Source organism: Chlamydotis macqueenii, chromosome 2, assembly GCF_036417535.1.
Source record: "Chlamydotis macqueenii isolate bChlMac1 chromosome 2, bChlMac1.mat, whole genome shotgun sequence".
NCBI classification, from domain to species: domain Eukaryota; kingdom Metazoa; phylum Chordata; class Aves; order Otidiformes; family Otididae; genus Chlamydotis; species Chlamydotis macqueenii.
The window spans coordinates 4,559,637-4,581,901 of NC_141557.1; the positions used below are offsets into that span (position 1 = coordinate 4,559,637).

Below are 22,265 nucleotides of genomic sequence, written 5' to 3' on the forward strand. Positions count from 1 at the left end.
CTAGCTATACAGGCACGTGATGCAGCTGGACTAGATGATCGTAGAATCATGGAATGGTTTGGGTTGGAAGGGACCTTTAAAGCCCATCCAGTCCAACTCCCCTGCAAGGAGCAGGGACATCTCCAACCAGATCAGGTTGCTCAGAGCCCCGTCCAACCTGGCCTTGAACGTTTCCAGGGATGGGGCATCCACCACCTCTCTGGGCAACCTGTGCCAGTGTCCCACCACCCTCAGTGTGAAAAATTTCTTCCTAATATCTAATCTGAATCTGCTCCCTTCTATTTTGAAACCATTACCCCTTGTCCTATCACAACAGGCCCTGCTGAAGAGTTTGTCCCCATCTTTCCTGTAGCCCCCTTGAGGTATTGTAGGTCCCTTCCCACTGAACTATTCTATTCTGTTCTGTTCTGTTCTGGTTTGGTTTGCCCAAGCGTGGTAGGGCATGAGCTGTGTGGCCTTTTCAGGATCCTTCCCGCTTCATATTTCCCTGGTGTGACTTGGGACACCCCTCATCTGGCCAAACAGAGCAAGTACTCTGCCACCATTACCATGCTGCAGGTGATGCTTCTTTCCCTTGACCACCCCAGAGTCTCCAGGACCACAATGGGTGCATTTCTGTAGGCACACATCTGCAGCTGGGGTTTTCTGGCATGATTGCCTCTGGACTCATTTCAAAAGCAAGTTGTGAAAGTCCCCAGTGGCCAGGCAGGATGCTTATCTGCTGCCGCTTTGCTTTCAGGGAGCGTGAGGTGCAAAGCACCCCGGTGAAGCAGCCTCAGAGACGTCTTTGGGAAGCGTAATCCGGCTGGGAAGGCTGGTTTAGGAGAGGAGAAAGAGGATGTAAGTAAACAGCTTCAAGCCTTCGTCATCAGAGATTTGAAGCATTTTGGAGTTCGGCTGACGCGGCTGAGAGCTGGGGTGTGGGTTTTTATTGAATAATCGCCGCTTTCTGGGTAAAGTGGAAAACATTCCTGTGAATTCTCCAATTTGTCAGTTGTTCATGCAAAAACAAAAAGCAACTCTGGACCAGAAGGGTGTTCCTTTTTCTGTACTTCCTACATGCAAAGTGCAGTCCTTTTAAAATGGCAGGCCCTTTGCTCCCCGGGCAGGTTTTCCGAGCAGCGATCCCGGCACTCCCGCCGAGGAAGCAAAGACTGCAGCTGCCAGCAGAGATGTGCAAACAAACATCCTCCATGCTTACTGCTCTCCCCGGGCTTCGCTCAATCGCCTGAAACTTGGAAACCAGTCCATCCTGTTCAAATCCCGTCCCAAGACTGGTTCCTGGCCTTTAGTTCGTTAGAGACGGGCTTTTCCCTTGTGGGACTGGAAAACGATTCATCCGCCAGCCCAGGAATGCAACCCTGGAGGCATCCTTTGCGGTCGTCTCCCAAAATGCTCTTCTGGAGCTGGATTTCTGTGCGGAAGGAATGTGGTCTGGAAAAGTCCTCCCCAGTAAATCTTTCAGCAAAGAGGAGTTGAGTTCTGTTCTCATCCAGATCCTCGCTGGGGAGAGAAAATCTCTAAAAACTGAAGATGGGCCAGGCCTCGCTTCCTGCTTGGGGTGCCAGTGCCCTGCCCTTTGCTCCTCCTGGGGCTGGTGAGCCTCAGTATCGCCCTCCTCCTCCTCCTCCTCCCTCTTTGCAAAGAGAGTGATGCTTCCGACTCCAGGCGAGGCAAAACCCACTGAAATACCACCAGACAGCCCATGTGTGAGTGCACGTCGATGCCGTCACGTGTGCAGTGACGTCCCTGGCATCTCGTTACTGTCTGTCCCCAAGCAGTTCTGGTCAGAAGTAGAATTGCTGGCTGTGTTGCGCGGATGCCTACGGATAGCGCCGGTGTCCATTCACGCTCTTGGATAATATCTTTAATCCAAACAACCCAAGCCCTTGGGCATAAGGGAGGCAGTTCTGTGACTTCTGATGCTTTGCCTTTGTTCCAAAAATTGCTAAGATAACACCGCCCTTTGCAGCATGGGCTTTTCACACGAGTGCTGCTATTCAGAAAAGCCAGGAATCGGAGGAAGGAGAAACACTGAAGTGGCCAAATTCTGTTGTGGAGCAACACAAGGATGCCCTAAGCACAACCTCTCACTTGTGTTCGAAAGAGTACTATCCCACACGGAAGTAACAGAGGTTTCTCATTTAGTGTTCAACACGGTGACCAGAACTGATGGGGATCTCGTCTCACATGAGCTCCTCGTCCGTGTCACTGCTCTGACCCGTTAACAGTGGGCGGTGTCGGTGTTTGCACGGATTAACCACCAAAAGTCTCTCAGGAGGAATTAGGTGTATCAGCCTCAGGGTGAGGTTTTTTTCTCAAAATAGAGGGCTTCTTGGAGCACCACTGCTCCTCATGGCGGCTGGGGGACAACATTGCTGGTCGGCACCCAAGCTTGGTGCCAGCTGTTTAGATCTGAATGCAACACCAGAGTGATACATGGCCCAGTGGGTAGTGCAGGGTTACAGGGGACCTGGGTTTCAGCTCTGGCTTTGACTTTCTGAAAATCATTTCTGATAAGGTAACTTAACTCTCTAGAGTGTGATGTTGCCTAAAAAGCAGCTGCATGGATTCTTCAGTCCTTGAAACATCTGTGATAATGAAAAACAAATTGTTTCCCTCAAATAGCCCTTCATCTTCCATTCTCAGAGAAGTCCTGTGGGTCCTACTTAACCCAGCCCCCTCCAGCCCACCCTACATCCTGCGCATGATCCTTGGGCTGGTCTACAAGAAGTAGGTGGAGATGATGTGCAGGCCACATGGCGAAGTGCGTACAGCACCCAGCAAAGAGCCTGATCTTCATTCATGAGCTGAACCAAGGCTGTGATGAGTATCGGTGCCCTTCTTGTGCTCCCAGCAGCGGTACTGGAGCTCCTTCCAGCAGCATGACGTGGCCAACCTCTGATGTGTGGGTGTAACGCACCAAACGCGCACGTCAGGTGTAGATGGTGCTCTGCGCCTTTTGGGGACCGTGAAGAACAGGGAGAGGCAACATTTAGCTGGATGACAATTTCTTAGCCTTTGGGTGATTGATTTTTCTTGCTCCTTCCTGGTTGGCACAGGCAGGGCTGCATTCCTGTAGACAATAGCTCGCCGCTGGGCCAGCCCCAGTCCCAGCTACCTGCTGCACCTCGAGTCCTTTAGGCGTGATCCTGGCTCTCCCTGCAGGTCCCCGGGCTCCGCAGCTTGCGTGATTTGTCCTTGCACCCCTTCACCTCTTAAGATTTGCATTTCATTAGCTTCTGTTTAGCAGGTGTGAACAACAGGAGTTGGTAAACTCAGCTCAGCTGCCAGACTACCTGTCCTGGGGAAATTTTTGCTCTATTTTGGGGAAAGACTTGAGGAACAAACTCAAAAGTCCTTGAGAAAAATCCAGATCCTCTCCAAGGGCCCGGTTCGCATCTGACACGGCACATGGGCATCCCTTATGCTCTCCACGGTTGGGCAACACAGAGTGGCAGCTGCCCTGACACCAATTTCATGGGGGAGGCTGGTGTGTGGTGGCAGTGGGGCAGGGCTTCAGGATTTCATCCCCCACCCCAGCCCTTAGCAGAGTGACTTTGTGTAGCCACACGTGCAGCCGGCTCGCTGAAACGAGACGGGTTAAAAATTAAATTTGTAAGGGAGGGTGGAGTTACTTTGTGGGCACTCAGGTATGGTCACCAATGTGAGCAATCAGGTTTCCCACAGTTGTGAAAACTGCTGGTCTGCCCAAATGCTAAAAATAAATAAATAGTAGGGGGTGGCAGAGCTCCAAAAGCCTTTGCCACTAAAGCCAGCGTGTCCTGCAAACTACACTTTTCAGCATCCAGTGATCCTAACTCTCATTAAAACCACTGGGACTGGTTGGTTTCACTGGGTGCTAAAGGACCAGACTTGCACCCCAGAGAAGAGAAACCTGGGTCACATCTCCTCCAGGATGGGGGTGAGCTGTTGGGGACCTGAGCTGACTTTCTGGTCCTTGCGTGGAGTTCCAAGGTCATCTTGTCCAAAAAAAGCTCTGTTTGCTTGAGCACCCACATGAAAACAAGACATTAATCCCTCATCTCACGTTGCTCACGGTGTGATTTCCTTGAAAGGACAGTCCCAAGGAGCCTGCACCTCAGGGGGTCACCACTGTGGCAGGAGCGAGGTGCTCCTCCACCGCCCACGGGCTGCCGCGGGATAACGTTTCCAGGCTCGCACACCCATTAACCAGAGCCGGCGCGACTGAACCTCTGCTGCCTGCTCAGCCTTTGCTGCAAAATGTCACCTTCCTGCCAGATTCAGCTGACTCTGGGAATCGCAGAGGCTATGCTTGATGACCCTGACCAAAGCGTGCTGGAATGTGTTTGGGTTTCACAAGGTTTTCATTAGGGCTGAGAGCGAGCTCCGGAGGTTTTGTGAAACTCCTAAACTATCTGTACAGCAATTTGCAAAACCACCCCGTTTGTAGGGATTTTTGTTTTTGCTGATCCTCTCTGCTTTTTGTCTTCCGCTCCTTATTGTCGTCTTCTTCAAGGTAAATGCGCTGCTCTACCAAGGGGAAACATCCACCTCTACCATGGCTGAGGACCAGCTGGTGACAGGATGCTCAGGAGGAGGTTAGTCTTCATTACCCAAGCCAGGCTGGTGCTTGGGTGACGTGGGTTTGTTCTTGTCTCTGCTACCCAGTTCCTGCAGTGATACTGGTTAGGAAACCTTATCCATCTGTATCCTGTGCTCCCTCCCCAGTATCTTCTGTAACAGCGAGCGATAATCCCTGCTACCATCTTAATACAGGCATGAGAGGTAAACATCTCAGCGCAAGGTTCTCAGGATGGGATTAAGTCTGTAAGGCATCTACATTTGCTTTGCAAAAGGCTGAATCAGGATGTAAGATCTCTAAAACAAGGTTGTAATTTAATAACCGTAATCAGCAGCTGATAGTCCAGATCCTCAGCTCAGCTGGCTGCGGCTTATGTAAAAATGCGAAAAAAAACCACTGAGGAACAGGAACACAATAGTTTTGTTTTCCTGTATGTTGTCCCCCCATAGTTAGGCTCTGTGGAGCCCACCACGTTGCCTTGAAGCTTACCTCATCAGACTCTCTATATCTCCACCTAAAGGGCCAAGTCCTGCTGAGTCTTCATTGCCACCGAGTGCTTCCCTAAAGCTTTTTTGGCATTCTGGAAAAGCAGGGTAATTTTCAGAAGTAGTAGCAAATCTAAGCTTTTCTAGCACAAACCTTATTCATCCTAGAAGACAGTCAGCCAATAACCCCAAGTACATCAGGTGCCTGAGCTCTGGCATCAGCGTTAGGAGTAGGGTTTGGTGGTGACATGGTGATGGATGCCCCATCCCTGGAAACATTCAAGGCCAGGTTGGACGGGGCTCTGCGCAACCTGATCTGGTTGGAGATGTCCCTGCTCCTTGCAGGGGAGTTGGGCTGGGTGGGCTTTGAAGGTCCCTTCCAACCCTAACCATTCTATGATTCTATGGGGTGATGGGTCTGGGGGACTCAGGTCCTTCTGAACCTTCTGAAGTCTCCCCAGGTTGAGCAACGGTCTGAATACACCCGGATCTGAACCGGGGCCCCTCTGCCGCATTTCTCCTCTGGCTGGAAGGCAGCCAGGGCTGTTGTTTGCCCGTGCCACGTCACAGTCCCACCTTGGCTATCCTGTTTTCTCAGTGCACCTGCTAATTCTTGGCGGTGGCGGGCAAGAGCAAACGGAGAGAGGTGCAGAGGAACCCACGCCCGCAATGCACACAGGCAAGGCCAGCCGCCCCTGGAGATTGCCACCTCCTCCGCTCACCCTGCGCCCGGACAAGTTGCAAATTAACCTCCCGAAAGGTGATGGCAGATCTTTTGCTCCAAGGCAGGAGTCGTTCACCAGCCTGAGGCTGGAAGAAACAGCCTCCCTGAGGATTTTCCTCCTTGTTCCCCTAAATGTAATTTTGGAAAAGAAAATACACTGCAGTAAATGGCTCTGCAAGGCCTTTGGTAGCAGCCAGAGGTCCTGCAGAACAACCAAGGGAGGTGTGCCTCCCACCTTCAAGGACAGATAATAGACATTTTAGGACACAGAAGAGGGGTTCAAGACTGACCAGAAGCCGTGGCAGCCCTTGCTGTGATGCTACAAGACGTCATCATCTCTGACCCCTCTCTCCTTTTCTTTCACAGGGCTGGGTATTTTTTCCCATAAGGCTGAGGAAACATGAGCTTCATATCCCCAGTTCACAGCCCAGCATAACTGGCTTAAAATGGGTTTTGCACTGAGACTGCCAAGAAATAAATTGGAGCAACAGGTACAGGTTTCTTCTGCCTCAGTGTTGTAACCCCTGTGCCGGAGAGACTGCTCCTGTCTTAACCTGCTGCATGCTGTTGGCTCCGGGAAGGCGAGCTGCACCTCTAGAGCTCTCACCAAAGCTGTTCCTGCCTGAAATCAACATTTACCCTCGTGTCCTTGGCTTGCCAAGGCCGCTCCTTTCTTCTGAATTGGGAGGATTCGGCCCCTCCTGCCCGAGCGGGACCCGCCGTTCGCATGGCTCCGTGTGGAGCGTTGCACAAGAACTGTGCTGAAAGGGCTCGTTTGCAGGATCAAAGCTTCTCTGTGAGCTGAGAGCCATCGACTGGCATGAGGTGAGCAGAGGAGGACACGACTCCCTGCGGCTCAAGACGGTTGGGTCGCCATCATGCAGCACAGCCTTCTGCCATGGCACCACAGCACAGGAGCACTCCTCACCCTGGTGCCCAGGCACCTTTCCCTGTCCCAAGACATTTCCATTTGCTGCCGTTAACCATTAACCAGCACACTGTTACCTGTCAGAGGCAGCTCTGTGCTGCCCGGTCAGCTCGTGCTGGCAGAACACTGCCCTACGAAACCGTATCCAAGCGAAGCCTTGACCTCCACCAGCCCAAGCCCGCCAGGCCAAAGAGCAAAGCTGTGTTCACTTTCCCGCATCAAAACACCCCTTGCAGGCAGCTGGGCCAAATCCTGAGGCTGGTGCTCAGGCCTTCGCGGCTGCGGGTCATCGCTGCCTTGCTCACCAGTTGGATGTTGGCTGGCTGAGATGTACTTCTTGGGCTGGGTGTTTTGCTTCAGCAAATTATAAGCCCCAACAAGTGAGGTCCTCGCATGTCTCATGGTCAACACACATGCATACGCACCACTTTTTCATCTTTTTCCTCATACTCAGGAGGACAGCAGACGGGGGGAGCCATAAATTATAACCCAGTTCTCCTCTATGAGATCCGTAGGGATCTGCCTATAAGATGGACTGTGAAGATTTTCATTTGAACGTGATGATTTTGTAGGGCAGAGAGGTGCCTGAGTGCGTCTACGTGAGGAACAGGCAGTAAAATGTCACATGCTTTGGTCGTGGGTCAAGGAAAGCTCTCCTGAAACGTTCTCAGAAATTCATGCAATGCTTCGGCTGCTGCAAGTCAGCACATTTAACCTCACAGAAGTAGCGATGGGCCTTTGCACTGGTCTCCCGAGCAACTTGTGGGGTTTTTTTTGCCTCCTTCCCTTGCTTTTCCAAAGCATGAGGCCCCCGCCCTGTTATCTCATCTGCAGGGTTTGGCCTTTCCCTCTTCCTCCCGGAGCTCTGTACCCGAAAGCGGGGTGGAAATACCTTTGCAACGTGTCATTTTGCAAACACATCCTTGGCAGAGCCTGTTTCCCCATGCACAATGTTAACCTTGTCCACAGGCATGTGAGATGGCCAAGGCTGAGGCAGATGTGGGCCATTACACTGCCAAACCTTGCATTTGCACTTCGGCAGGGTCTTCCTCCCAGCAGCTTCTGATTTACCCCAGCATCAACCTGTGACAATGCCTTCAGTGTCTTAGGCTCGCATCAGGACACTGCAAACAGCCTCATCTGCCATCTGGATGAATTAAAACAAAAATTTAACACAAGGTCTTTGAGCTCTGGGAATACCGAGTCAAGGTTTAGGACCAGAATACGAGTGCATCAGGTCACGCACGTGGGAAAAATAGCTGGAACAGGAACATCTCAGAGCGTGTTTCAGTTATGAAAGTCAGGCTATTCTGTTCTGCACCAGTATTGAGTTAAACTGCTCGGAAATAATGTTTTCCGCTCTGTAACCCCATGGCACGACCAGAATTAGCAGGAAACAGAAGTGCCTACAGCTCAGCCCCTAAATGAGCCCATTTTTTATGACAAATGTTTTCTTTTCCCTCAGCATTGACTGTTCTAAACTACTTTACATACATTTCTGCAGATTTGGGCTCCTTAAAAGCTCCCCAGGAGTATTTACTACTTCTTCACTGTGGCGATGCAAAGGAGTGGGGACAGGCAGCTCAGACATCACTTGTGCATGAGCTTGTGCAGTGAGGTCTCCAGGTGTCCTTGCCCCATCTTCTAAGGTCTCTCACCAGAGCTGCTGGTGCATGACCCCTCACCACTGGGCCAGCACTGGGCTTGAGGTTGGCTCCAAAGATGAAAGCAGACCCTGCTGCAGGTCCCCATCTCCTCTGGACTGGAGGAAGACACAAAACATGATTCTTCTGCTCCCTGCAACGGAGCAAGACGCTTAGCATGGTGAAATGGAAAGAACAAAAAATGAAAGGTGAAGGATCTTCTGGGTTTTATGAGCTGTAGCCTGCTGACATTAAGGGATAAATTGCTTGCTAAGAGTCAGTTTTGCATCTTCAACCATGAAACTAAGATCTCTGAGGTATTCCTCTCAGATATGGGCACACCCAGGCTGAATGAGCAGGTTCAACCTGCACCCTGGTTTGCAGCTATCTGTGATTAGTGGTACACTGGCCTGTAGATAATGTCACAGGTATTTTGGGCGCTCTTCCCATTGAGGTCAGTGGACTAGATCTGTGGAAACTGTTTTGGTTTAAACCTATTCTGATACCTGGTTTAGCTGAGGAGCTGATCCATATCTATTTTCAGTTTTTGTGGGTTAATCTAAAAAATTAAGGAAATGACAAGTGAAGCTGGATGTGTTGAAAGAGAAGGACTTGGATTGTTCGCAGTCCAGAGAGGCTGTGTAGTCTCCATCCTTGGAGATATCGAAAACACAGCTGGACACGGTTCTGGGTCCCCCAAAGGCAGAGCTGCCCAGTGATGATGGGGTAAGAAGTGGTGCCTGCACCTCTCTCCAGCGAGGGATGTTCCCTCCACGTACAGCGAGCAGCACCTTGCACATGCCAGGCAGGAGCAGCTGGGACTGAGGGGAGATGGTTTGTCTTCACGTCGCTCACAGCCAGTGGCATCAGAGCAGCTTTTGGATTGGGCGGCTGTGTATTACGGCTGCCCTTTGCAGATAATTTTTCTTAACAATAAGCTCTGATATCACAATGAGTGTCCACACACAGCTTTCTACTTCAGAAGGTGGCTACAGCAAACACCGCCAGCTTCGCTGGGGTTTTCTGGTTTATCATTACATTTCTGCCGGGAGAACAGCCCAGTTGCACGCTCCGATGCCTGGTTACATCCCCGTTTCACCCAGTAATCTTCACGGCAGTCCTCGCCAGTGCTCCCCATCGCCCTGGGCTGTAGCACACCAGTGCTCCAGCTGGCCAGCGCAGGGTGACCAGAGGCCTCATGAGGAGCACAGGAGAAGGTTGTTTGCCCCGAGCACCTCTCCCCTCGGACCAACCGTGCCAAAACTGGAGACAGTGGGAGTCAGGGACTGGAGCTGGGACTCCTGGGCCCAAGTGTTAACGTGGCACTGAGCAGCACTGCGCCTTGCTTTGCCCAGCAGAAACAGAGAAAAGGGTGGGGGGGGAAACCCTTTTCAATCTGAACAGAACAGGTTTCTAATTAAAGCAGCACTTAATCATTATCGCTGTGTGAATGCCGGGCTGGTGGATATTTGATGCAAACAGAAAGTTGGTTGAAACTCTCTCACACCAGCTCCCTCTTTGTCCGCGAGCCTGGGAATGGGTGTGATCTCCGAGTAGGAGTGTCTCTGTGGTTAAGTAGAGGATTGAATTACCGAACACTGCTGTTCCCGGAGCTGACAAGGTAGCAGAACAGCAAACAAAAGTGCCTTGAAACCAGCTCACCAAAGAGGAGAGAAGGTGCTGGGTTCGGCGAGGAAAGGAGACCTGCGAGGACACCGCACGCTTTCCAGCAAGGTAAGCAGCTCCCTTGCACTCCTCTTCCGTTTATTTCTAAAGGCCAGATGACTTCTGTTCCGTGGGATAGTAAGAAAAAAAACCCAATCAAACAAAAAATAATAGATTTCTTTATTTTTTTTCCAAATCACTCACCTGCTGTAAGCCAGGATGTTTGTACTGAAAGCAATGAGCCCATCCTGCTTTGCACCGTTTGGGGTTGGAACCAGCAGCTATCTCGGCTCCTCAGAATGCAGCCAGGCTACGTATTAGAGGACACATGCTTTTCGTTTAGCTCTCTGCACAGACTGGCTTTGATTTCATGCACTGAGCAATTAACGGCGTTTTGGTTTTGGCCTGGTTTGTTTCATGCTTTTGCTGCTGTGGGGATTTGCTTACGGCTCGCCCGCCCTCGCAACGCGGTTGTAGGTCCAGGCAGCAACAAGAAGTCGCTGGAAGCTGTCATCGATAGGTCTGGTGGGCTAATCGATAGATCTGCTAATGGCTGAACTGCTGGGCTGGTTTGCTCTATAAGTACAAAGCGTTTTCTCATCTTCGTTCATTTGGGATGCAAATTGCGCTGCGATAAAATTGAGTTGTAATGGAGTTGAGCTGCAGGCTTGCTTGCCAGTATTTTTCTTAGGCGTGCCTATTGAGAACATAAATATTTAACACAAAGGAGAGCCGATATGAATTAGCGTCTGCGGGAGGCTCGCGCTTATCCAAGGCTACCCCGGCAGAGATGTAAACAGACGTTAGCACAGCTGAAGCAAACTGGCCCCACCAGAGCAGCGCTGAGACGTGAATCATCCAGGTGCTCGTTACACACTGCTGCTAAATGGGCAGATTGGAGCCTGCAAGATAGAGATTAGACAATCGGAGAGCATCGGCTTTCCTTTTTCGGCTGGGTTTTACCATTCTTCTGGGCAGGCTGAGATCCTGGGTAGGAGGAAAGGCAAGGATGGGCTCCAGCCAGTGCAGTGTGGATCAGGAAAGCCCCCACTGTCTTCCTTCACCTTCCTCCTGGCAGAGCCAGCCAAGCCTCCCCTCCTCCTCCTCCTCCCTGCACGAACACGCTGCCCTTTTCCTCCTCCAGCTCCCTTCCTACCGGTGGACACATAGGTCTCATGACGTTATTTCCTAAGGAGGACTTTGTGGCAGCAGGTGCCAAGGTGTCCCAGCTGGAAGCAAGGGTTTTGTGCCATGGCCTCAAACGGTATCACTGTGCTCTCCCGCCTTCCCCTGTATCTTGGGGCTCCTGATTAGGTCAGGATTGAATGGCCAAGGATGTTGAAGATGCTCATGGTGTCTCCTGATCTTTCCTGTGGAGCTGCACGAGTTTTTCTGGACTTTAAGCATGGAAGTTGTTAATCTTCTCTGCTCTGGACCCCCCGGGGAGGTGTGGGACACGTGATGTGGAGGAGATGCACCATGGACTCTGTGACTTTGGGCTGGATCTGTCCTGCAGCCTGCTCCCCCAGCACTGCCTGCACTGCGGTCATTCAGGAGGAGATTGGCTCAGGCACCTGCCCCATGCCTGGGAGGTGCTGGGGCTCTACTCTGTGCCAAATGTGTCCTGATGAATCAAAAGCCTTCCCTCAATTTTAAATAATGCTGAGTACACGGTGGTCTGCTTGGAAGCAGAGCCCTGAAATGCCCTGTGCAGTGAAGGGGAGCTTGGGGCACAGTGGAAGCCTTTGTGCTACCTGGCCCAGCTCCATTTTAGCCACCCCCGGGGAACGCACGTGCCACCACCACCCCTCCCCAAGGTCCTTCCTTCATCCCAGGGAATGGGAGCTTTGGCAGACTTCTGATACTTGCTGTAGACTGACACAAATCCGTGGGTTGGGCTTTCTATGTATGAAATGTCCACCTGCACAAGGAAGGACTCCGATGTGGACACACCATACCCAAAATATCTTTGCTCCCGCTCTTTGTTTGTTCATATATATTCTTCAGCTTCTGTTGGCCTCTCAGAGAAACAGATCATGCAGTCACAAGGGGATACACGCTCCTACGATTCACTAAAGCCTCTCTTCTCATGCTCGCCCTTTCTACATAATACAACCCTGGAAATGGGCCTAATTGTTATTTATCCTGGATGATATACATTTCCACTGTATTTCCACCCATTCTGCGTGTAAAAGGAATGCAGAACGGGGTGAATATTGTCGCTAAATCTTTGGTATCCTTCAGTCTGAAAAGTCCTCTGAGATGTAATGCACGTTTCCAGCATCAGGTGATGTGCATTTGCCTCACTTGCCTTGATTTCCAAGGACCTCTGCCTGAAAAAGCAATCCCACCATTTGTTATCCGTCGTTATCTGAGCCTATTCATGCTTATCTGAGGCAGTACTGGGTAGAGTAACAGTGAAACGTGTTATTACCTCATACCCACGTCGAAGACATGAGACACAGGGGATGCTAAATTGCATGGTTGAGCTCCATCCTGGGCAGTTCCCTGGGGAATGAGCTATTCAGAGCAGCCGACCTCTCCTACCTAAAAATGTCTTGTTGCCATGCCCTGGCATGAAAGAATAGGCTTCTGTCTGGCCCTTTATTTAAAACTGCTCTTACAAAAACAGCTGAACAGGGTAAGAAACAGGCAGAGCTACAAGTTATATTCTTTTTTGGGTTGTAGAGACTATGGAGATACCCACCGTCCCTTTGGGAGTGTGCTGGAGCCTGAGTTACTCCACTTTGGTGCTCTCTATGGAATAGGTGTCTGGGTCTGGGCAAATCCCACCCATCCCAGTCTTTCAGAGGCCTGGGTGCCTTCCCTGTGCTCGGACAAAATTCCCATTGGCAGCTCTGGGTGCGAAAGGCAGCCTCTGATGAATGACTCTTTCTGAAGCTGTTTTCAGTATTTGCAGGGATGTTTTATTCCTTTGGCTTTATGCAGTTGATGCGCTGCTCTCTCAAAGCTGGCTTTCTTTTCTGACAAGAGAGGTTCACACACTCCTCCCACGCTCGTGTGCTGCGGTCCTGTGTGGGCTGGGTTTCGCTTTTTACGCCAAGCGAGTGTGAGACACGTGGCCCCGTGGGCTGAGGCTTTGCCCTTTGCTGTGCTGTGTCAGTGGCAGAAGCCCCAGAACTGGGCAGCACAGGGTTTAGCTCTCAAAATGGTGGTGCACCAACACCATCCATCGTACGGCACACGATACCACAGGGGCAAAGTTACACCTTCTTATTGCCCCATGTCCCTCTGCCCCTCATTTCCAGTAATCCACCCCATCTCTATTTGCCCCGCTATCTCCCTGGACCCCTTTCCTACCACAACAGAGAACAGCCACCGACAGCCATCTCAGGAAGGAGACACAACCACGAGGTGTCCTGAGGGTGGGAGGGTGCTTGCTTCTCAAGGAGCAAGAGGAGATGCAGGTGGAGAGTGAGTACCACCCACAAAGTCACAGGAGGACTGAGCGACCTCGCAGCCTACCTTGGGTTGGAAGGGCTGGATGAAAGAGTGATAAACACACCATGTATGTGGCTCTGAAGGTCCCTCTGGCTTCACATAAGCCCAGAGGATAACACTAGTATGGGCGACTGGTACCAAAAAGGCAAGTGTTGTTGGTATTCTCTTTAGAGAAGATCCCGTGAAGGTCTGGCTCTCTTTCAATGACTTTAAAGCTCATAGAAGACAACCCACACCTTGACATGCCATCCCAGTGGAAGCCTGGATTGGGTTGGTTGGTACCTGCTTGTTTTGACACAAGTTAGGTGTCCTTCAGCAGAGGTCTTTCATCCAACATAAAAAAAAAAGGGTGACCTTTCCTTTGCAGCTCAAGAAAAAAAAACCTTCCCCCTGAACAAGTCTGTTGCTTCTCCTCAGACCAGCAATGGAAGAGCACAGTCACCTATGGAGTGCCACGTTTAGGTCCAGGTCATTTAATTTGCAATCTGAAATGTACACCAGGTTTTTTTTCCACAACTCCTTGCTTTCTCTTCCCAAGTTTGATGCAATGCTTGCAGATCTGAACTGGAGCAAAACTGGAACAGTCTCTTCCTTTTTATAGCTCAAACTAATCTTGCCACTTTCCACTGGAAAGCCAACGCCAAGTTCTGAGTGGAGCCAGACCAGCACCCTTGCCCCATCACCATAAAACAAAGGTCTTGATAGCAAAGCCTTGGTCAACCACACTACTCAAACTGTGCAGCACATATATGCAGGCACATTCTCACAATAAATATAAAGATGTTATATGCAATAGCAAAAATCATAAGTTCTAGACTTGCTTTCTTTGACAAGGATGGGCCAGGTGGGCACTGGTGCTTGGGTTTAACTGTGGTTTTATTTGTGATGGTTGGCTCGGTTCATGCTGATAGATCTGGCAAGCAGAGCCTCAGGGCATGCGGGATGGGACTGAGCTCTCACGCTCTGAGAGAGGTGATGGCTAGCACAGCAAGCTGGGCTTTCCACCCCAGGGGTTACCCTCATAGGCCAAGGGGACACTGAGTCCCTCCTGACCAAAAGTGACTAGATCCTCCCTAGACCAAATGTCAGGATGAGGGGAACCACCCAAGGAGTGTCTTCCTCAGACTTAAGCACCTAAAACTGAGACATCCAAGTGAGGGTGGATGAATCCCAGCCTCTAAGCCCCTCTCCTAGCCTTTCTGCATGCTGTTTTAACTCTGCATAGGAAGCAGTGGCCTTTCCTCAGCTGGGAAAACAATACCTTTTGAGGTGCTCCCCGGGGCTCAGGGAGCTCTTGCACCCGTGACCAAACACACATGCTCTCCTCCCTGATGTCTCAGCTCTCGTTTTACTTACCGGCAGTCACCAGGTTAAATAATGCTCTGTTAAAATGCTTATGTGGGAGAGGGTCGTAACTTTTGTCCCGGAGGTGAAGAGTAATTAGAAGTTTAATTTTTGAGAATGTTTCTAACCTGAACCACTTCTGCGGAAATCAGGAAGAGGAATTAAAATGGCTTCAGCTTTGTTTTCCTTCTGCATGCGTCTCCTGCCCTCACTGTGGCACGAAGCCCTGCCTTCCGACGCAGTGCTGGTCCTGAGCCAGTGATCTCTCCCTTTCACGAAGGGAGAAAGAGCTGAAAGAAAGATATTTGTTCACAATGAACTGGCAAACTACACGCTCGCCTTTCCCTTGGGATGGCTCTGTACCCTTACTGACTCAATAACCACGCAGTGAGGAGCTGGAGGTGGAATGGATACCTCTGAAGTGGACACGTGCCAAGCTGCATTTTATTATTTGACAATAATGCACCTGGCACCACACCAAGGGCAACGCTGCTGCAAGGCACTTGCATGCAGGAGGCTTTTAACAGCTTCTTGTGCCACCGTTTTTTCTCATGGATCTTCAGAGAGAGGTGGGTTTGCGCCAAAAGAGTTCATTATCAGGCACTGGGACTGATCTCGGGGGGAAGTTACTGCAGCTCAGACTCCACTGCTGCTTCTGAAAGCTTTGAGTCTAATAGAGCTGCCCTCACCCTACAGAGATGCCACCTGCCTGGGAAAGCCTGCTGCTTTCAAAGACATCCCAGGGAAGAAGGACTTCCCGGGAAATCAGTCAGTTATGAGCTACGTGGGTGCTCTGACCTTCTTTACAGGACGCGGAGGCAAGGACTGCCAGCCTCCGCGTTCCGCCAGTTTGCGCTCCCTTTGCCAGCGCCAGTCGCTGCTGAGCGCTGGGCTCTGCATCCAGCATGATGAATGTGGAAACTCAGGCTGCGTGGCTTGGGAGTTGTGGCTGGCGTTCAACCTCTCTGATTTAATTGTCGGTACATTGTTCTTACATTGTTGAGAAGTTTACGGGGACAATACAGCTCTACGGTTCCCAGGAAAAACAGTCAGTTGTTAAAATTTTAGAGGGAGGATTCAGAAATAGAAAGAGTTTGAGAAAAATCTGTTCCTACAAATCAGTTTCCCAAGACCATCTGCTTGAAGATCAGACTGCTGGAAAGCTACCAGCAGTGAGATAAATAGAGAGGACAAAGGAGGTCATAAAGAGAGGTGTGGAGAGATGAGCAAGATTTGCTGGATGGAGCAAGGTGTTGAGCTGGAATTTATGGCAGGTGGAAATGAGGCAGCTGCAGGAACTAGTCAAAGTCAGAGGAGATAAATCGTGAGTTGCCTGTCTTTCTAAATTCCACGTCCTCTGAGGAATTTGAAGAGGCAGATAAGATACAGACTGAGGGCTGTTGCAACTGGGAAGGTGGTTATTTCCCAGTAACCTGGTGTTTCCTTGTGCTCCTTGCTTTTAAGTAAGGAGCAATGGTAGGTTTGGAGAAGTAATGCAAAGCCCACCTGCATGTGGCTCACAAGGGGCTGAAAGATAAAGGTAAAAAAGTAAAACAAAAAGTAAAATTAAAAAAGAAATCCACAGTATCAGTGGGTTTCTTGGAGAGACTGTGTGTAAGCTGGTAAGTCAAAGATGTCAGAAATGGAGAGGGGGTGAAGGCACAGGTTATAGGAAGACACAGCAAGCTGAAGGTCTTCTTGGTAATGCCTGGGATGGTGGTTGGAGATGGGGTAAAGAGATACAGCAACTGGGTCCTGGGGAGACTGGTCAGCTTTTGTCAGACAGGGTAAGCTGGTTATTGCTCAGGCAGAACCTGAGAAATTACTTGGCTAGGTGGATCCAGGTTTGTGCATCCTTTGAATTTACTGAACCTCTCCTGGAGTATAGTGCATGTGCAGTTTGAGAGGCCACCAAGAACCTAAAATCACCTCGGTGAGTCTCCTTTTCATCCCAGGCCCTTAAGTCTTCATTCACGTTAATGCTGAACAAACAGCGTCCCAGCCCTTGCCCTGTGAACAAAGAACAGAAAAGACAAACTGCCTGTGATGGCACGTAGCTGTTTGGACAAGACATGATCTGACAATCCCTGGCAGCCATTCTTTGAGAAAGGGAAAACTTGCTCATCTGAACCCAGTTAAGTCCCTTCTTTGCTCCAGAGCCATTGACCCTGAGAAGGTGAGCAAGAAGCTTCTTCACAATCTTAGTTCGTCCCGTCCAATGCCCCATCTCAAGTTTTGATCCATCTCTACTTGAGAAGACTAAAAAAGCCCTTCAACCCCTTTCATGATCCACCCAGATGGTTTGGTAGCACAGATAGGGGATCTATCTGTGGAGGTGGCTGGGTGAAGCCCTGAAGCCTTAGGATCAATCCATGTTATCGCCTTAATGCCAAACCGACGGGAAGGCGCAGCTTGCTCTAAGTGCAGCACCTGAACAGGGGCTCATGGTCACAGACCTCAGGGAGCCCAGCCCAGAGGGCACACCCCGGCCATTTAGCCATCTCATTTCAAAGACATTAAGTAAAGGCGAGCGTGCCAGCTTCCCTAATAAGCTGTTCCAATATTTAATTGCCCACCATGATCAGAAATAGCATCTTCTTTCAAGGCCTGTTTTACGTAATTTTAGCTGCCAGGCAACAGGTCTTTCCAAGAAGGCTGAAGTGCTCTCTGTGGTCAGCCGGGGACGTTTGTGCAAAGCCCTCTCCTTGGCACGCTGGCCACACCAAGCTCCTGAACCTGGACCTCACGAGGCCTAGAGGAGAAGGGTGAGCCGAGCTGTACGTCCTCCTCTTTTGCCACCCCCCAAAGCATATATCCCGTTCCCTGCCTCATCACCACATCCCAGAACATCCAACATGGGTAATGCGGTTCAGCTTCTCTGATTGCAAGCCTTCCTGCGATGGTGCAAGAAGACAGGAGCTTTCACCACCACACTCACACACCTATGGATATGTACGTCGCAGGTGCTCTCACCTATGCAAACTTTGCCTTCCTGCCAAAAAATTAGAGGAGGATATTATGTGATGGGGTGTGTGACAACATGAGAGAGAAGACAAGCACCATTGCTGGACCTCAGAGAATCATAGAATGGTTTGGGTTCGAAGGGACCTTTAAAGCCCATCCACTCCAAGCCCCCTGCAAGGAACAGGGACATCTCCAACCAGATCAGGTTGCTCAGAGCCCTGTCGTACCCATCATTTCCACATGAGATAAAAACCACTTTTTCTTCTCTTGCAACATGAAAATAAAAGACAACTTATATTGGTTGAGTGCTGTACTTCTGGACAGTCACTTGCTAGGGACAGTCACCATTCAAAGCAACGGTCCCGAGCAGCAGCTGAGGAGCCACACAAGGTAACTCAACGTTGAATTTCATTCCTCTGGGCAAAACAAGAGTTAACTGCTGTCCTCTCGGCAAACAAAAAATGGCACCTACTTGGGCCCAGATGCCCAACTATAATGGAGACAATGAAAGCAATTCAACAACCCTGGTTTACCTCATCTAGTGCCAGTCCAAGTATTCCCAATAATTAGCCCTTTCAGCCTGGAAAGGCTGGAGCCACAGCTGCTTCCTATTTTCCCAAAGCTGTACAGAGCATTAGTCATTTCGCTGGGGTTTTATTACCATGACTACAACCCAGTAAGTGTGCCGCCAAAACCCAGACAAGCCAAATCAGGCTTAATTCAGAACGTACTTCAGGAGTTTGAAACTATCTCCTATCCCCCTGATTTTCCATCCCCACCCAAACAGCCCGAGTCTGCCTGAAGAAATGTCCTGCTAGGTCTGCTTTCTCAACACTTACTGGGTTGACCGAAATGAAGTAGGGATTGCTGGCTCTTCCACCCCAACTGTTATTCATTAACCAATCTTGGGAGTGACCTTGACACTTAATTAGTCATCTAGTTCCTCCTGAAGGCAAAGCTTTTCTTCACACTGTGCTGGTTGGAGAGGGGATGGGATTGTATTTAGCAAACAGGAGTGTTGCTGTGATTTTGGCACCGTGTCAAGGGGAGTGGGTGTAACAGCAATCCATATGCCCTCACTCACCAGTTTCGTTACCTAGATTGCATTGGGGAAGGCTTTGCTTTTAACTCTGGAGGCTCCAGGTTGTCCTCACTGTGACGTCCAGCCAAGATGCCAGCCACTGATATTTGGTTTCCGGGTCCTCTGCTCTCACCCAACAGCAGCATTTGATCTTTGCAGTTTAATTCATAGCATCTTAACTGAGTGGGGACGACCCAGCAGAGAAGCTCCGAGCCAGTGGTTGTCTTTACTATGCAGTGGCTGCCTCTCAGCCTGTGCTCATGGTGTCTCCTCTTTCTATGGTTGCAAGAGTCCCTTGAAATGGTGGAAATGGGGTAATTGCGCAGCTGCATGTTACTAAAGGCAAAGAGGGGAGCTGGAGCTGCTTTAGTGCCTCTCTTCCCCTCCGCAGGGAAAGCTGTGTCTGAGTACAAGGAAGCAAATGTCCATCTCCGTAACTAAGTTATTTTCTGGTGAATTCCTGTCCCAGAGGCAGTTGACTCATACTTCTTGCCAATTTGTGTTTCACCTAGCGCTGGGCAAAACTGGTTTGATTGAGTTAGGAACTGACCCGGCCATCACTGTTCAAACCACACAGCGAACACAAGCCTCTTAACATCCCTTTTTTTCCCTTTTAAAATTTGAAAAGTTTCTGCCCTTCCTGGTTTCAGCACAAATGGGAAGTTTTCACTCCATAAATACTAGATTTTGTGTCTAGGCAAGTTGAATTATGGGACCACCTGATTAAAAACCCACATTAAATCATTAATGAAACGAGCTGTCTGATTATATAAGTCCTATTCCTATTATTTCTAACTTGGCCACCAGCTGAAAGAAGCTGGAAAGTCCGAATAAACAGCCAACCTTGCCTGTGCTTCACACCACCCCCAGTTTAATAAGGAGGAAGGGAGGGACAGCATTTCCCAGAAAAGTGGGGACCAGCACTATTGGGCAGGTTTCAGATGGAGAAAGGACCCCAGAAACGGAGGAGAATAAGATCCCTGTTTTGAGTCAAAGAGGTTTGGATGGGAATCCATAGAGCGTTGTTGGCTTTCGGACAGTTTTGTCCAGCATTCCGAGGAATCTCAGCATCCTTTGGGTTAACTTTTCCGACCGGAGAGGTTGGGATACTGGGGCGAAGTAGGGAGCCAGCTGTGTCTCACAGCTGGCCAGCTGCCGGTTTCCTGCTCTGCTAGCAGGCGAGCAAGACGCCTGCTGCCTTCCACTGGGATCAGTGTCAGTCCTGCTAAAAAACTTCCCCCCCTCCTGAATTCTCCCTCACATACAAGCATCTTTATTGGCTTTGTTTTCGGGTTGTTCCTGTTGTTCCTGTTTTGATGCTGGAAGGAAAAACCCTGAATAAATTTAAAAGATAGCTGAGGGAAGGAGGCTTCATTTGATTTTTTTTTTTTATTTGAGGGGGACCTTTCAAATGCCATATTTAAAAGAAAGGAAAGGTCTTTTTGTTAAAGATCTGAACCGGGGTCATGTTTTTTTTGCTTCAGTTCCTGGTACCCATGGCTGCCACAGTAGGTCAGTCAGGACTCTATTCAGAAAAGTGTCTAGCTCCTCTGTAGACACTGAAATATCTTCCTGGATCTGGCTTTTAATCTGTGTGAGCTTCAATTACCTTTCTGGGAATTGAGATGAGAAATGTCTTTTTTTTTTTTTTTTTTCTTTCTCCTCTTCTTCTTGCCTGGAAGCTATCTGGACGACCTGAGAGGGAGATGAATGTTGCTGAATGCACTCCTGGTAGGTACCTGAGGCCACATGGACTCAGTCTTCCATGGTCCTTCAGATACATCTGTGTTCAGGAAGGAGTGAGTGTGTCTGACGCCTGCTGCCCAAGGCTGCCAGACCGTGGATGCTTGCTCAGTTAGCAAAGAGGTGCTGGGCTGTGCTCAAACCACCCCCGCATCTCTCCACTGCGTGTGCGAAGAGCTCTGGGCTGCAGAAGACCTGGATAGACAAACAGTCCTGTCTAGAACAGCAATTTTTGTGCTTTTACTTAGTGTGAAAACTCTTCAGGAGAAGGACCATAGCTTCTTACGGCTTTATGGTGCCAAGTGCAGTGCATCTCTCCATGCTCTCCTAACATCAGCAATAAACACGCCTTCTGGCAGGCCATCATCTGTCTTTGTTGTTTTCTCCCTCAAACGAAGCCTCTTCCATGGTTTTGTGCAGTGGCTTCTTCTGTTTTTCATCTTACCGTGGCTCAGTTGTTGTGCCGAGCAGAGGCAGCCACGGCACCGTTCCTTCTCGTAGACGGTTTCTTACAGCTGAGCAGAGGAGCGCAGGAGGGGCCATGGCCTACAATCAGTGCAGCCTTTGCATCCAGGGACAGAGAAGAAAATGCAGTCAATCAAGTTGTTTCCAGCGTAGTACAATCGTTCAGTCGTCACGAGTAAATGCAAATCAGGGGAGCGCACTGGCGAAGCAAATGAATGCACAACACAGAAATCAGTGAGCCGTGTTTTCTCTTGAAGCTGGGCTTTGATTTGTGAGCAGGATTGACTCGTACGGGAACAGCTGATATGGGTCTTGCCCCTACACAAACACAATCTGTCCTGTGGCCGCTCCATTGAAGCCGAGCTGCTCAGGAGGCACCTGCTGTGCCCCACGGGCCAGCCAGCTCTGCTAGGATGTAACCCAGTGTTTTCATAGACGTTGCTCCAGCAGGTTGTCCTGTAAACAAGCTGGGTTCAGAAGGTGCTTCTTGAGCAAAACCTCAGCTATGCAAACAGTAGGAACAGGGAGTGTAGCTAAGGGTAGTCTTTTTTTCTTTTCACAGCTGGTAGATGTGATAGAGGATGGATAGGAGACCTTCACCCATCAGAGGGGCAGCTGGAGATACCAAAAACATCTCAAATGTCTCCAGACCCCTTTGTGTGGGCAACTAAAGCCTACCTCTTCCCCATAGAGGCAGCAGAGCCTAGGGAGCTGCTTTGCTATGTGTAAAGTAGACATCTGAGTCACCAGTTGGATTGCTCCATATGCTCTGCTGACTGCGCTGGCTACATCTGCATTGACCTTTATGGAGCTGAAAGTCTCGTGCCCTGCCCTGAGATACCTTGCAGATGTCTTAGTTTAGACCTGCATCTCATCCTGAAGTGGAAGGGCTTCATTCCTTAGGTTCCCAGTGCCACAGGGTATCTGACCTGACCTCCAATGGCTGTTCCCAGAGGGCATGGGTCTCCTGGAGGTCCACCATAGTCTCTGCCACCCCTTTTGCCATGGTGGGAACAAAGCAGTGCTGGTGTCAGGTCCAACACCCCAGCAAATCCTTTCTACCCAGTCAAACAGGAAAAATAATCCCACACCAGAACATCAGTATCCTACCCAGTCTTTGATGGGCTGTGATCCCACACTTTGTTTGGCCTCCCATGAGCATGGATACCTTGGGAATGGAGGTTCGTTCCACCT

General features: G+C 50.0%; 1 protein-coding gene across 1 annotated transcript in view; it reads left to right on the forward strand.

Annotated features, from left to right (window-relative positions):
- The first annotated feature begins 9,909 nt into the window (after positions 1-9,909).
- Positions 9,910-22,265, forward strand: part of VILL (villin like) — a 36,087-nt gene continuing 23,731 nt past the window's right edge. Inside the window, exon 1 of the mRNA XM_010130816.2 lies at positions 9,910-10,081. The gene's annotated coding sequence lies outside the window, so the exon portion shown is untranslated. The remainder of the gene's footprint in view (positions 10,082-22,265) is intronic.